Source organism: Desmodus rotundus, chromosome 4, assembly GCF_022682495.2.
Source record: "Desmodus rotundus isolate HL8 chromosome 4, HLdesRot8A.1, whole genome shotgun sequence".
Taxonomy (NCBI): domain Eukaryota; kingdom Metazoa; phylum Chordata; class Mammalia; order Chiroptera; family Phyllostomidae; genus Desmodus; species Desmodus rotundus.
This window is the reverse complement of record NC_071390.1, coordinates 23433156-23450754: the sequence shown is the minus strand read 5'-3', so window position 1 is coordinate 23450754 and position 17599 is coordinate 23433156. Positions and strand designations below refer to the sequence as shown.

Below are 17599 nucleotides of genomic sequence, written 5' to 3'. Positions count from 1 at the left end.
TTACAAATAACATCAATCATATATATGGCTATATGTTTGCATTTATTCTTATATAATACTGATCATGGTTGCTAACATGTACTTCTGATTGGAGCCTAGAACTGAAAGATGAGAAGGGGAGAAAACTAAGCTAAACTTAGGAAAAGGAGGCATTTTAGGAGAAACACTTAAATGTTCAGGCTCCAGTGACTCCTATGCAGCCAGTCTACAGGTATGGAGGCAGCAATTACTACCCATTGCATTTTGGTGACCCTCCCTTCCAGATTAGCATTAGAAATAACAGGTTATAAAGATTTTTTTTGTGAGTTGCTATAAATAGCACCAACATGGTACTATTCAACAAAGGCTAGAAAGGAGTAGGTTAAGAATTACTGGTCCTGGATTGAAAAGCCCTTTGTTGTGTTCAGATGCACTGTTTACATGGAGGCAAGACCAGAAGGACACAACTGGAAACTAAAAGAATATTACTCAACAGAGAAAATGGAATACCATTTGGGGTTAGGAGAAACAACTGCACAAAATAAGAGTAGTGAATGCTGTGTTGCACCTACCAGATCCCTCTTCAGGATTAAATGACCCAACTGTTGGGAGTGTCCCAGTTGACAACACTCAGCTGACAGCTGCCTTCAGGAATTGCTGCTGGCTGAAAGGGGCTGCTTCTTCCAAAGTCATGCAGCCTGCATCCAATAGTTGGTTGATGTCAGGGTATGAAGGACTGACTCCCTCATCTCCACTCTGAAAGGCCATCCCAGCTCCAGAGCTTTGGCTGAATTTCCTGAGCCCTTGTTTGGAATGTATCTCAGATCAACTTCTCCCTTTGCCCAGTTCTACTTCCTTCCCTTCTCACAGTGTTGATCCTGAGAACGCTCCCCACAAAAACTCCCTCTATGCCAATCTCTTCCTCAGAACACTTTCTGGGAAACCAAACCAGGAAGCCAAGGAGATACTGAAACATTGCCATACAGTTTCATTGTGAAGAAATTATGATATTAGGAACATCACAGGTCTCTAGGTAACCCAAGACACTAGCAGTTGATCAGGTTCTTGCTCAGTTATGATGTTCGACTCAGTACTTGACAACTAAATAAGCTGCAGAAAACCTGAAGGGCCAGGGTCAGAGAGGTGCCAAAGGAACATCAGAGGAAAGTGAAAGAATTGGAATTATTTCAGAGACAAGTGAAGGGAGGAAACTGATAGTTTAAGAATACAGAGTAAAATTTTTATATAAAGTGTATAGATTAAATATTTGCCAATAATTAAAAGTGCTAGAATATTGTAACTTAATAATGAAGGTAGTTTATTCATTTAATATTTGTAATAACAATTATTTTAAATTAACTGTGTTCAGCATGTCATATACCTTCTTTAAGTATTTAATTCTCACAGCAATGCTATGAGGAAGTACCATTATTATGCCTATTTTACAGATAAAGAAATTAAGTCTTTCAAAGATAAAGTAACTTGTCTAGAGTTACACAGCCAGGAAATGATGAAGTAATGACTCAAAGCCAGTTCTTTCTGACTCTAAAAATATGCTCTAAATTACTGCTTCTATGTGTATACATACTTTATACTGTGTTAGAATCTGAGAAGATGAAAGGACCTGCTTAATTTTTCTTAACCCAGAGAAAAGAATGACTAGAGTACATAGACTTTGATAAATCATAGAATCTTTTGTGGCCCCTGTAACTGTGTCAAATAGAGATAATGATACCTTTTTTGCATTCAGAAAAACAAATGATTGCCTGAGGCTCCTCTTATCAATCAAACCTAGGATTCTGTAATTTTTGTTGAACAGAATAAATTTTTTTCTGAATGTTATATTCCCTTTAAGAAACTAAGCTATTACCACTTATAGGAAACTGCTGTGAGGGATTCTGGAAAACCTGGGGGCAGAATAATGTCCTTATATGCAGTCCGTTTAAAAGGCAAGTCTTACACTTCTCCAGACCAGAGATGATCAAAAGAGTAGGATTCTGAAAACACAGTAAATTAGGCATAAGCAATAGGATGTGAAAACTCCCAGAAACAAGGTACCTTGAGGTAAAGATGACTATTGGAGGTCTGGTAGAATCAGAATAGGTATAAGGTAATACTTCAGGTCATTCAAGCAAAACATATTAGCATGAACAAGATCAGTAATAAGCATGGCATGTTTAAGGACGGTAAGTCTTTGAGAAAGAAAGAATAACTTGCACCCATATAGAATAACTTCACACCATCTTTTAGGAAGGCTGGAGAATAGCTCGATCAGCATTTCACAAAGTTTGTCATTTCAAGCACAAGTGTACATTTTCCATTTGCCAAGGCACACACCTGGAGGGTTAAGAGACCACTGTATTGCAATTTTTAAAAACAAAATATTGTACGCACTAACAAGTTAGGATATCCACAATGTATTGTAGAGTTGGAAAAAACTGTAGCTATATATTTACATGTATATGTGTATGTGTATATACATTTGTGTGTAAAAGGCTTGTAAACTCTCATCTAGACACTTTTAAAGATATGTACACACATATACAGAAACACGTATGTACATATACACATATATTCTACAGCTGATTACTGAATATATGATTTTGAAATGCATTGATCCACTTATGTCAATTTTTTCAATACTGTGAATTAATTTTAATAACATTTTCTTCTCTCTAGCTTATTTCATTGTAAGAATACAGTATATAGTACATATAGCATACAAAATACATGTTCATCGACTATTTATGTTATCGGTAAGACCTCTGGTCAACAGCAGGCTATTAGTAGTTAAGCTTTGGGGGAGGTCAAAGGTTATACGTGAAATTTTTACTTCATGGGTGTCAATGCCTCAACCCAGGCATTGTTCAAGGGTCAACTGTATATTACTTTAAACATTTCTCATATACATGAATTATTCATAATTTTTAAAATTAGAAAAATATTAGAATGTGAAAACAAGAACTTAAAAAGCATTATCATTTCACTTCCCTTTGTAAATAAGGACAGAGACAGAGGAGGGTTAGTCTGGGACTAAAAGCCATTACATCAGATACTTCTTCGTCTCTCTGAGGGGTTTTCCCACAGACTGATCTGCCAGAAGTAATCTAGATCAAGTGTCAGAAAAATATTTTTCTGTAAAAAAAAATGAATATTTTTAGCTATCAGGTTATGCCATGTCTTCTTTTTTACCTCCCAACTATTTAAAATTTTTAAAAATGTTCTTAGCCCTCAGGACAGTGCAAAAACAGGCCACAGTCCAGGTCTGGTCCACAGGCTGACCTGGGTGAAGTAGGAAGAAAAGGGACAGAGGTAAGGAGACTGTTGGAAAGCTATTGCAGCACTCCGTAGTAAGGACAGAGACCTCAGCTAGGGTGTTCTGAGAATGACTGGAGAAGTGCCAAGACCACATGTGAGAAAGAAGCTTAAATAATAACTGCTCAAGCCTCCCCAAGTTTCTGTATCAACCCAGACTGTGTTTTAAATGGACAGCAAGGTAAGTAATTAATATATAAAATTTTGAGGGGAAACTGGATTTATGTTTTGATATAAATTCATACCTGTGTTCTCAGGGCTATATGACCAATACACCTGTAAGAAGGTACAATGTTCTACTTTGTTTTTAAATACTAGTACATTGTTTGAATGTTTGTAAACTAAGTTAAGAGCTCTTTCTTGTTCTTAACTGAAAATATATAAAACAAGAAAAAGTGGATGGAGAAGTAAAGAAGTGGCTCTCAGCCTTAAAAGATTTTCAAATGTGCTTCAGGTTTCACTTGGGGGTGCTTAACAATAGACACTGTAATTGCTCTGACACTTCTTGGCCTAAAAACTGCACGTTTTTCCATATTAACATACCACAAGTGCAACAGAGAAAACAGAATAAATAAGAGGCATCATGGAACAGTAGTGAGACTTTGACAGGAGACAGATCTGGGTTTAAATTCTGAACCTACTATTTATTAGCATTTGTGATCACAGATTGATGACCAGAACCTCACTTTTCTTATCTGACCAATCTAAGTAACAATACCTCCTTTAGAGAGACCCAGGGGGATACATTAGATATGGTATAAAAGCACAAAACAGTGTCTGGCATACGGTAGGTGCTCAACAAACTATAATTTCCTTTCCCTCCCTGCATCCCCCACAATCATTCACTGCTATAGTTAAGCTTATTTTACAGAGGTTACCCTATTGTGTGAATCAAAATTACTTAAAATTGCTTAGAACACTCAAAATCAATCACAGAACATGCAAAAACATATATAAGATACCAAAATAAAGGCAAAAAACTGATGGTTGACTTGGAGATGTCAAGTCTCTTCATACAGTAAGTAGTAATAGACAATATTTTCTGAGCACTTTATGATAAATACTACTTTAAGATCTACCTGCACTAAGTTGTTAAATATTCAAAATGACCATATTTAACAACTACCTGCACTAAGTTGTTAAATATTCAAAATGACCATATAAGGTAGGTAGATGAGGAAACCACGGTCAAAAGAGGCTAAATAAGATATGAAACAATAAAGAACCACACAAGTCACCTTAACACAGGGCTGCTGTCAGATTTTTGAAAAACAGTTTGTCATTATGGACAAAGAGCTTTAAAAATATTCAAAACCAGAATAGCTAATAACTTAAAAATGTTCCTAAGATGTCAGGCAATAAATAATGAATATAAGATGCATACGCAAAATAATTGATACTTTATTTGACATTCAGTATATCTACATAAAACATTAAAAGGAAACATATCAGCTTAGTTTCTTAGTCCATTCAGGCCGCTATAAAAAAAAAATACCATAAACTGTGCGGCTTATAAACAACAGAAATTTATTTCTCACCGTCTGGAGGCTGAAAGTCCAAGACAAGGTGTCAGCCTGGTTGGGTTCTGGTGAACACCCCCTTCTAGGTTATAGACTGCTGACTTTGCACCCTCACGTGCTGGAAAGGGCGAGGCATCTCTCCAGACTCTCTTCTCAGGGCACTAATCCCATTCATCAGGGATCTGCCCTCAGGACCTACTCACTTCCCACAAGCCCCTGTCTGAATGCTTTCACATTGGGCATCAGGTTTTCTAGGTATGAAATGGGGAGTGAGGGGCACAGTCAGACTGTAGAACACACTAACACAGATTATTTCCAGGAGACAGAATTGTGATTAATATGCCAAATATAATGCTGTATGCTGTCCAAGCCATTTCATTTTCCTCCTGGCATTGAAAGAGAAGTGTCCTGCCCTAAACACCCCTTCCCTCACAGCCTTGTAGCCCCCTTGGCCAGGTAACTGAATTCAGGCAATGGAAGGTGGGTGGGAGTGAGGTGTTTCAATTCCAGGTCTGGATCTGTGTGTGATCTTCTACGCTTCAATATTCCTTGTGAGTCAGCTGTGACACCCAAATGACTTTGGAGTCACAAAGAAGTATTCTAAGTCCCTGATGCTTTAAAGAGTCACATAGGAGAGGCTTGATCCACATTCCTCTGAGAGAGGAGTAAACTACTAATGTGGTAAGCCACTGTCATTTCAGGATTTATTTGTTACCTCAGTAATTGATACAGGCAACTTTTTAATCCTCTTTATTCCTTCCCTGTATTTTCCAAAATGCCAATAAGTAACATGTAATAATTCTACAATTAGAAAAAAATGTTAGATTTTGAAAAGTATGCCTTTAATTCAAAAAATTAAGTTTGAGGAATTTAGCCAAAGCCAATAAACTGAAATTCAGACAAAACTGCATATACAAAGGTGTTTACTGACATATTACTTACAAATATTAAAAAACAACAAAAACACAAATTAACTATCATACACAAAGGAATAGTTTGGTAAACTATAGCCATGTGATAGAATATCAGGCAACCATTAAGATAATTTTAATGAAGAATTTTAATGACATGAGCAAACACCTATAATATCACATTGAATGAAAAAAGCAAGATTAAAAGTATTTCAAATACAGAAAAATAGTCAAGAGAAATATAAGCTAACTCTGCATGACTACTTAATACTTTTTTTCAAGTTTTCCAAAAAGACCATAATACTTTTATAAGAAGAAAAATTTACTCATAAAGATATATCTAATTGTGCTGGGGGAGAAGCAAGATCACTGACACAATGGGCCAACCAGGAGGATCATTGCGGGGCCATCTGCTCACCTTCCCAACAATAGAGAGCAGAAGCTGACAGTTTTGAGGGAGAGGTTTAGTAGCCTCGTGCCCAAGTAGGAGCTGGGACAATGAGATGGAGCTGCTTTAATAGACAAAACTTTCCCCTGTCAGAAGCCCACCACTGTCTTCAGTACAGCATCAGGCCCAAGAAGAAATCTGAGTTAGTAGGAAAGAAAAGTTTCAACTGAAGGGGATAAAGAGACCATTGCTAAACATTTGAAAAATCAACAAAAGGACTCATAAGATGGGGATGGGGAGGGTCAGGGAGTGCCAGCAGTGTTCCGTAACTTAATAGTTACATGAGGTTTCATGTAAAACTATTTGTTAAACTCTACATATATGTCATATGCACTTTTTAGTTTGAATGCTATATTTAATAACAAAATATAAAAGAAAAAATCCAGCAGCTGTGTCTTCATAGAGAAGACAGAAGAAGGCTTTAGAGGAAGGAGGGGACAATGCTCAATATAGGCCTGAGGACAGGCCCAGAGGAACAGTAGTCCCTCAATGTCAGTGTATTGCTTTGTAGTTTCTACAAAGTGCTTCTACAATGCATACCACATCTAAGTCTCAAAATGACCCAGAACCGACGAGACGTTGAACCCAGGTCAGCTGATCATATCCAGTAATTTTTCCACTAGATCAAACTCAGTGCAAAATATACTTGTGGATTAAAAAATTTTTAAAGACCTCAAGACATAAAGAGTTTTCAGTCTTCCACTAAGATCTTGATTAACTAAAAATAATTGAGTTTTTGCCTCCTCAGCTTTACCTGGCCACCCTCCAAGATTAATGCCTGCCCTAAGTGGTACTGAAATTATGTGGGTTTAAGAAATTAATAGTGGTTTCTTTTGTTTTGCCTTTTATTCTTGTTGAAGAAATCAAACTAGATCGTCCTCATTTTTACCTACTAAAATTTCATTTTCCCCAATGATCATATGGGAAAGAGAAGTACACACACACACGCACACACACACATTAGCTGTTTATTCCTCTCAATTATTTGTGGATTTGGGGTTCCACCAGTCATTCTGAAAAAACTTGTATTCTGACAAGAAAATGCAGAATATGAAGAATCAGAAAAGGAAGGCAATCAAACCAGAAGAAAAGCAAAAGTAGCTTAGCCAAGACAGAGGGAAAGAGGAGAAAGTATCAGACAGCAGTAAGAAACAAGCCTAGTGGGTAGAGAAGTGGTATAGAGGTCAAAGAAGACTTTAACAAATATTGCTCTCATCTTTGGATTGTATTTCTTTGACCAAGAACAAAATGCGGTTACCAGTGTTCTAGGAGTAGCACATTAAGTGGTACCCATAGACAGACTATTGGCTCGGAGCTACAGGAGATAGTACAAAGACTAAGACTTGGCTCCAGCTCTTAAAGAGCTCACAGGCTTTCGAGGGGGAACGGACACAAACAATTAAGGTGCCTTATGTGTTTATTAGAAGTACAGAGGTCATAGTGACTAACTGCCAGGCAAAGCTGGGAAAGGTCTCACAAGGGAAGTAACACTGGGGCTGGTCTAAGAAGATGAAGAGGAGTCAGGCAGAGTGTGTTCTAGGCAACTGAAACAGGCACATTAATGTTAAAGAGTAGGAAACATTCAGATAACGCCAATAAATCTGAAGCATAAACAGCTGAAGCATAAGTAGCCAGGAGGTAGAAAGATAGGAAATCGGTTGGAGAGCAGTCAGACATGAGGGAGGGATCCAGCTCAGATCTATTTGAAACAAGCCTAGATGTTTAGACTTCATTGTTTAGGCAATTGAGGGCACATTGATGTTTGCATATTTTAATATTAACATAGTTTTACTGCAAAAAAAAAGGAAAGAAGGGGGCTAGAAATTAGATGGAAGTGGTGGCAGGAAAATTAGAAAGCTGTTACAAATAGAACAGGAAATGGATGAATTTGTTTTGGAGCCAGATGGATATGGGTTTAAAAAGCTGTACATTGTTTAACCTTGTGAAATTACACAGTCTTCCCCAACCTCTGTTCCCTTTTCTGTAAAATACAGACAATAATACCTACTTTTGCAGAATTGTTAATACGGTATGTGCCTAAATATGATAATGTAGTATTTAGCTACAAAATAAGTGATAAATGTAACAAATACATGGATAGTGCAGCAGCACTGAGGATAAGGAGACAGATTGCTGTGAACAGGATTTGGGCACTGATTGGATATGGAATTTAAGGAACATGTAAAAAGAGGGAAAAGTCCTGTATTTAGCAACTGACTTTGTTCTCTGTAATAAACATCTCTAATATCAACCCAGAGAATTGCTAACACATGTCTTAGCTAGACACCATGCCTAGTAGAACATAATTCTCTAGCAATGCCATTTGGTATAAGTTTAAGTTTCTCTTCTTTCTTGTATTTCCAGTTACTTAATTAGCTAAAGTTAAGATTCTCTGTTCAAAGATTTCAGATATTCAAAAGAAATGTATTAAAGAATTATATTAAATAATATATATCTAAAGTGGAGTTATAATCTAAATAGCATCGTAGTTGCAAAATGTTAAAAGAATCCCATCTCTTTCTATTGAAACCTTGAGTAGCCTATAGAGGTCCTATAACCCAACTGAAATGACTAAAGTCACTGCCCCTAAAGCGTGTGTAATTATACACACTGGAAGTCAATCAACATTTTAATTTATCTGCTTTAATTGTAAAACTGTTAAATGAGCTGTAGGACAGAAATCATTTATAATCTATCATCATGTAGTTAAGTAAATTATGTGTAAATTACCATAGCCTCTTATGGTTTCTTAAGTTAGTGCACAGTAGAGGCAAAGCAGGGCCCAGAAATACTTGCAAAAAGAACTGGCCTCAGAGAAGACAGAAATATTGCTGGCTTTTACTTCCTTCTAAAATATAGAACATACCATCATAAAAACAGTCCATTTGTGAGAAAACTGGTCTAAAATTTTCCCAAATGAATAGCCCAAATGCCACAGAGCCCAGGAATATGAAACACTGAGTGCCCATCATGGCCTGGAAATACCCAAATCAGAGCAAATAAAATGAAATTAAAGCTCTCGCTTGGGGCATGTAAGATGGATCTTCAAAAAAAAATTTAAAACCAACTTCTTGAAAGGAAAGAGTCTAAGAACTTAAAAAGAAGGGGATGATTCCTTAATAAAAAAGCAAGCAAAATACCATACTGAATGACTGATGGAGCCACAAATTCACATGTAACTGATGAAAATAAAGTAAACAGTTAACTTTTTTCCCTTCTCATAAGATCAGTGAGGGAAATGAAATTTTAGGAGGTGAAAATGGAGGACTTAAGCATTATGAGACCTAGTGCTATAAGTTCAATAAAAATAAGACGCAAAACAAAGCACAACAGAAAACACAGTAATTTCTCAAACCCACACAATTTATTGTCAGTTGGAGCATTAATCTTCCTGGAAGGAACCATAAAATAAAAATTAAGATTGCTCCAATATGTTGCCTAAAGGCCAAATAGCAAACACTTCTTAATCCAGGGCAGCCACATTTAGTAACCTGCTGTAACATCAGATGTACGTCTGATGTAGTATCTTCTTACATGGAAAATAAAGGTTTAATAAGAAAAGTTACACAGGTTCAATGAAAAAATCACCCTAATGGAAGCCATGAAATCTGAACTATGGCAGCACTAAGATACCTGCCCTCTACATTCAAGGGCAAAGGGAGAACAGTGTAGAGGATGGACAACCAACTACTACCAAACTGAAGCCAATTTTATCACATTCCAGACGCCCTGCTAGCTAAACATTCAAAGAATAATGGAAGGGAGCTACAAGGTAGACTTAATCCCGAGGCCAGGCCCCTACATCGAAGATCAATTTAGGAAAAAAATAAAACTTTCCAAGATAAAAAAAAAAAAATCCAGCCCTGGCTGGTGTGGCTCAGCAGTTGAGTGCCAGCCTGTGAACCAAAGGGTGGCCGGTTCGATTCCCAGTCTAGGGCACATGCCTGGGTTGCAGGCCAGGTCTCCTGTGGAAGGGCAGGTGAGAGGCAACCACATATTGATGTTTCTCTCCCTCTCTTTCTCCCTCCCTTCCCTTCTCCAAAAAGTAAATAAATGAAATCTTTAAAAAAATCCAGAAGTGTATACACAGTATAATCTCAACAATATAGAAAGTACTATACACTAAAAATGATTGAAAGGAAATATGACATCATTCAGTGTTTTTTATCTTTGATGGCAAGATTATTTTTTCTTCTACATCTTCTATATACCTAAGTTAGGTACAATTTGTGTTTTGATACAATTTTGTATGAATATTTTTCTTTATACTTTTCTAAATTTTTCATATTTTCTATAATGGTAAATCAACAGTTTTACAGCAAGAAAGTAAATGTTACAAATTTTCTTAAGTTACAGGCAGGGAAATGCTTAGTTCTAAGGGGATAATTCTAGACTCTTCTTTAGAATGTCACCATCTACTCTGGAAGTTAGCATCACCAAAAGTCTGTGACCATGGTTTAAAAACATAACCAACAGACTAACACTTTGCATGCCCTAGTCTTTGGTCTTTCTGTGTTTGCTTGTCCTCTGTGCAAACTCAATAAAATGCTAATAATCATCGCATTCTATGAAAAGTGTGTCAGTGAGAAGAAAAAGAAAGAGCAATTTCCACTTGGGGAGAGGAAGAGTACTCAGAAAAGGTCACTAGAAGAAGGAGTGTCTGAAACATTCAGAGAAATGTTGACGGGTAAAAATGCATATAAAACCCCTAATGCGATATAATGGAGACTGGCCTTACCAACAGGAAAGCATGAAGAGTTTACAGTGGACAGGAGAGCGCAGAGTACAAAAAGAATAGCAGGAAACATACAAGCCTTGTATGTGGGTTTTTTTTTCCACATAGGATTCACAACATTCCTCAGAAAATTCAATTTAGTTGCCCTGTTCTAGCTTGCTAACCAGAACCAATTTAATTTTAAATCTACATGCAGAGCCAAGGGGGACAAAATATTTTGCAATTACTTTTAGCTCCCTCTTGGAAGGCAGAATAAGATTTAACCAGTTCTGCTCTGGCTGTGATAACCATCCAGGTTTGTCAGAGACATAAATGGTGTCCTTTGGTTGAAGACTAAAGAATAAAAAACTCTGCAACACAATTACTTGCTTTGCTTAACAACTTAATGGGAGTGAATTTTTGATAATGTGACAAATTGCTTTTGATTTATCTGCACAGGGCATGAAATACTGATGCAAGAGAGAGATTTGTTATATAGACAATGTCTATCCCTTGCTATAAATCTGTGCACTGTCACACTCTATTTGACACCCAGTTAGGTGATTTTTGAAGAACTAGTTTATTACTGCATGTAACAAAGAGCAGAAAACTGATATATGACTCTCTTGTTGCTTCTCAGCTACCAGGAACATGTCTCAGATATCAGTCTATGCAAACGTTTCTTGGTTTTATGCTCTATTGTGACAGATAGGTAAACAAGCTGATAAAACCAAGTGCTTTCAAAAAGGAAAAGTTATCGTATTCATGTACGCCCTAGCTTGTCACGAAACTTCAAACAGTTTCTGGTTCTGCTTATCATCTGCACAGATTTATTCCAAATAACATAACCAAGTTTGTTTCTTGATTTCTTTCAACATAAATAGAACGATTAAGTTTTGGGAGTGTTTATATTCCAGAAGATAATCAGATCATCTATTCTGATTAGCCTTAACACATTGGCCTGGCCCCTGCTTTTACACAGAGCTCAGTCCCTGCTCCCCTTTTCAGTCAGCCCTTTCCATGTCAGCATTGCTGTATCATCTCTAGAGTATCCATCCTCACCATGCCTCCTACTGGGAGGAAAGGAGGCTGCTATAGGTCTGTCTGACTGTAGCTCCCCTTGGGCCAAATTGTGGTCTGTCTTCATTCAAAGCAAAATATAGGCCTCAAATGGGGACATGGAAACCATGTCAGATTGTGCTAGGTTTTTTGATTCCTGCTTTTTCATGGGGGAAGTAGGAAAGGAAGAGGCCTTTTTTTTTTTCTTTTGCTATTACAAAAGTTTATTTAACAAAAAAGTTCAATATGAAAATGTACATGACCCAATTTTTATTTGTAAAACAGGTGTGGAGAGGGGACATGTGGAAGTAGTTGATTTCTCCAGTAAACACAGCCATTCTTTATACTCATCTCAAGGCTTCTAACATGATGATAATATTTTCTCTTATGACCACCATTCCAATCCTGTTCTGTTACCTACTAGTTGCCATCTTCACACATTCGTCTACCACAGATTCATAAAGGTATCAAATCCCTATAATATTCCTTGGAATGTCTGCCACCATTTAACTTATGGATAACTTCTTGTCCATAAATGTTTTCAACTCAGGAAAGTAAGGTTTGCTAAGGAAATCTACTCAGCAAACTCAAAGAATGCCTCCCTCATGCTTGGAAGAAGTCATTTATAAATGCTATACAAATACAGATCCAGTCAAGACTATTTTATCATTGTCAGTTTAAATGAAGACACCCTCCTCAACCACCCCAATTTACTTTTAGCTGGTTGAAAACTGGAGGAATTTGAGGAAGAGCCATTAGCATTTTTAGTTGAAACAATTCTCATAGGCAAACTAAGAACTAAACTATAAATATCCTAACTATATACATTAATGTTTAATAAATATAACAGTGATTCAGAATTTAATTCTGTATGCCATCTAATATGGAAGTTGGTATCAACAGATTCCTGGATTGAGTACAAAACAACTCACCAATATAAATTACATAAGCAATCTTCAGGTGAGTAGATGGGAGTAATTCTGAAATCAATCCTGAAATAGAGCTATTTCAAAACACTAACTCTTATCTTCAAACTTTAGCTGCACCAGTTAACTTCTCTGAACATCTAATTCTTCATGTTTCAAATGAAAATAATATTTTCTACTACCTCGTAGAGCTGTTCTGAGGATTAAGTCATCTAGTTTGACGCCTCAATGAGCACTCAATAATTGGCATCTACTCTTTATTTTCTTTCCTTGTGGATTTTTACCTACCACTATGAGCTGAAAGATAAATGAATGAGTGAATGAATGAATGAAATAAATGATAAATGAAGGAACAAATAAATATGTAGTCATCTAGCCATGAAGTTAACTTCTTTTTTGTTAGTCTTCTAATAGCAATACCCATAGGGAATTTTAATGAAGTGCAGTCACATATCACTAGTGACATTTTCCTGAAGATATGATCCAAAATAATTGTTCAGGTATATGTTATATGAAAATGAAAATGTGTCAGGGCCATGCTTGCCAGGTAACTCAGACCCTCAATTCTTGCCTATTACATCATCATGTTTATGTAAACATGTGATACACATAGGAATGGTGTTGACCCACAGTAAGGCAAGTTAAGGCAATGGCTCTAAAGTAATAAAAATTGGTAAAATGTAAACATCATCAACAAGTCCAGGTAATGAATACTTAAATTGAGGTTTCTTAAGGTTCCTTAAATATATTTTCATTTTATTCATTAACATCCCATTTCACAAATATTTGTTCAAGGAGACTCTGTGGTAGACCCTGTGGGCAGTACAACTCAATTTTGGTTCAGTTCACCAATATTTATCAAGCACCTCTGCTGGGCCAAGCACTGTACTAGGGGCAAGGGTTGTAAATAAAAATAAGACACAACCTGGTCCATTAAGGAAAGGGTACAATTAACTGTAATACAAAACACAGAGTGTGCAATTACAGACTGGTAGGAGATTCAGTAGGAATACGAAAGGTGAAGTGGTCAGTTCTGAACAGAAATCCAGAAAAGCTTCAAAGAGAATGTGATGCCTGACCAGATTTTTAGTAGCAGTATGTCAAATGGACACAGAAGAGCACAGCCTGGACAAAGAAAAGCCTAGATACACAGGCAGACAATGTGCAGAACTGTACTTGGTCACACGGCACTGGAATAAAGAGCACACGGTGGAGGATCGAAGGAGATAAGGTTAGCAGTGAGCAGGGTAAGTTATGAATTGCCTCACTTGTCATGCTAGGCAGCTTGGATTTTTTTTTCTTCTAAATGCTAATACGCCATTGCAGTTTTCTAAAAAGGTCACATTTGTATTTTGTACCTGTACAGAAGGTGACCCAAATGTTGACAAGACAGAGGCAGGAAGAACAGGTGGAAAGGTACTAAAATAATCCAAGAAAGTGAGGATGAGGGAACTACACTATTCTAATAGCACAGAAAATGGAGAGAAAGAACAAATCTTAAATATATTCGAGACAAAATTATCATTTTAATCAATATTTATGAAAAATTAAAAGTGGAAAGTTCAAGAGTGTTCTTCCTACTCCCATCAAAACATAAATTTGAAGCATTTAGAAAAATTATTGGATATCAAAATGGCAAAGCTCTAGCAGATTCCAGAAAAAAGTAAATAGCCATATAGTTGGGTATGGTGTCTTGAAAGAAAGAGACTAAGGGATTTTTTGACAATGCACTTTGATGCCAGGGGATTTATTTTTAGGAGAAAATACTGCTGAGATGGAAAGTCTACTTCTTGGTTCATCTGACACTAGCAGTAAATTTTGGGGAAGTACACTCCAGGTTAGCAATGCAGTACGTAACTGTGGCAGACATGCGTATGACCCACTCAGCTCTCCTCCTCCCTTCAAGAAGACCTGCTGCTAGAAGTATAGCTGTCTGACAGCCTCCAGCTGTCCTCCTGTTAGATCTGCTGCGGTGTTCACTCTGAGGCCACGTTCCCTACCCCACCCTCCACCCTCTGACTCCTGTGCTGCTCCCAGGCAATGACTAAGCACAGAAGGTGCAGTAGAGCTAGGTCATCCTCCCCCCATACACAAATTTCTTTAATGTGCAGTGTTTGCCTAAAGACTCCTATCAGCCTGGCCAAGAGTTTCTCAGAACTGCATTGTGATTTGAAGCTCTCCTGACCAATTTTCTTTCCTTCTGTACCTTTCACACCCAAAGGCTCTCCCTGCCTACTCCTGCTCCTTTCCCCTTTCTCCTTCATAGGTGTTTATCTAAATAAAACTCATACATGTCTAATTCTTGACCTGGCATCTGCTTCTCAGAGCACCTAAACTGGCACAGTAGTTTAAGCAACCTTATGAAGAATAAGAATCACAAGGAAACTTGAGGCCCTCTGCAGAGAATCTCAAACCTAAACCACCTCCAGGAGACAGAAATGTAGCTAGCTGGTCCTCAGAATTTTCCAGAGATTACACAATAACCCAGTGTTTAACAGCCCTCACAGTTAAGACATTTTATTCCTAATGACTTACCCACCTCCCTTGGGTTGTATGTTTCTTTCTAACTTCCAGAACATCTTTTACTAACATTTCACATAATTGAATTAAATTAGATTAAACTTCCCATAAAAAACCAGATTGAACTAAAAATAGTGAAAACTCTATCCATAAGAATTTTGTCTTGAACCAAGTGAGTTCTCAACTTAAATAATCATAGTCTGCTTTCTGAGCCCCAGGGGTGCAAGCAATTCAGGCACACAACAGAGTCTTCTCTGGAGTACAACGTTCATCCACTTCTCAGGAGAATTTGCCTTTCCTGCTGCAAGCAGCTTCATCCAGCTGCCAGAATATTTGGATGATGCTGTTTCAAAGTCAACACATAAGAATTCTAGTGAAGGGAAGCAGTCTGTCTTGACAGTTAAGTGTACAGGCTCTGTACTCCGACACACTTGGTCTAAATCACAGGTGGCAAGCACAAGGCCCACGGGCCGAATCCGGCCCTCCACCTTGTTTTATCCGGCCCGGCACCTTGTTTCTACCCGGCAACAGCGCCAAGCTCTTGCTCAACTGTTAAGGAGTAGTTACATTTATACAGTCCTAAAATTACATTCAGCCCTTTTAAGTCAACCACGAGGCTGATGTGGCCCCCATGAAAATGAGTTTGACACCCCTGGTCTAAATCCTGACTCCACTAGGTGCTCAAACTGGGTGACCTTAGGCAAGTTTTTTACCTCTCTGATACTCAGTTAACGTCATTTGTAAACTGATTATAATAATAGTGCCTATTTGTGTGCTTGTTGTGAGACTTAAATGAGCCAAGGCAGATAAGAGCATTTAGCACAGTTCCTGGCACATACTGAGAACTCAGTAACTGGAAATTGCTCTTATTTATGTCATTTTCATCAGTCAGAACATCTGCTCATCTGCTCTGGGAGTGGACAGAGTTGCTCTCCATGTTGGAGAAGCCAGTGACCATATAAAGTGATCTGGCCTCTTTTTTGACTAGAAAGCTGAGAAGCTATGTAAGTGGCCACACATTAAGGCTCAGCCTTCACTCACAGCAGCAAAGGGAAAGCTGGCCTCTCTCTGAGTAACGGGCAGACAGCTGGAGACTGCCAAAAAAAAGGGGATTACCGAAAGATTATGATGGTCAGGGGAAAGCTGAAATAACTATCTTAACAGACAATTTGTGCTCCAATTACCATCTAAATGTTCATGGTAAATAAGGATCCATAAAAACACATCTGTAAAACCCCAACTTTAGTGACTGGGGCTTTGCATGGTTCATTAGCACATACTCTTTTACCCAACTATAACATCACTTATCAGCACAGCCTTCTCTTTTCAAAGTCTTCTTTAGCAGTTGGAGCCAGTGTCCTGTAAGGAAATGCTCTGAAATCACTGCTGTCACAGACCTCCTCCCATGGTGCAGGAGAATCTTATTAAGGGAATATTCTCCATGATGTTCTGTTACCTACTCTCATGCTCCTCTTTTAAGGTAAGGGTTAGTAACTATAAATTAGTAGGTAACAATTTGGGGAGAGAAACTTGTATGCTAGATATAAGATACAAGTGACAAGAAGTAAGGAAAGGGCTAAATTTAGGATCTCTCTGGCATTCCCAGAGATTCTGTGAGCTACCTAATATCCTTTAATTAATTCCCTTTATGCTTAAACTAGCTGGAGTGGGTTATATAGTTTCAACTATGAATCCAAACTGATAAAGAAGTCTAGGTAATGTCCTATCTAGATTTTGATGTATAGACAAGGGTTTGAGTTCCAGCTCTGCTATTTACTGGTCCTGTTACTCTGAACAAGCCATCCAGGTTCTCTAGATCTCATTTCCTCATCAGTATATGAGGGAATAATAATACCATCTTCCTTACATAGTAGTTGAGGAGTAATAGAGATAATGTATGCCATGTTCTTAGTCCAGGGCTTGATACATTGTTTGTGCTCATAAAACGTGATCAACTATATAATAATCAGGAATGACGAGACAGGGTACTCTATCTACTTCTTTGTAACCCACCCTCAGTCCCTGGTGAAAAGCAGGGTGTCCAAGAGCCTAGTATATTTTAGTTAAGCTGCAAAACACCATCATGCTAAGAAAAAGAGGTGTCTTTGCCTTTGCCCTGGAAGCATTCCATGCTGAAACACAGGATGAATGAACAAAAAGGGAGAGGACTCTCAAATCACTGAGCACAAACATGTCAACAACATAAA

At 37.7% G+C, this 17599-nt stretch overlaps 1 protein-coding gene and 1 pseudogene across 1 annotated transcript in view; both read right to left on the bottom strand.

Annotated features, from left to right (window-relative positions):
• Positions 1 to 17599, bottom strand: part of HPSE2 (heparanase 2 (inactive)) — a 611494-nt gene that overhangs the window by 375508 nt on the left and 218387 nt on the right. The window lies entirely within an intron of this gene.
• Positions 12294 to 12509, bottom strand: LOC112300412 (small nuclear ribonucleoprotein G pseudogene; annotated as a pseudogene).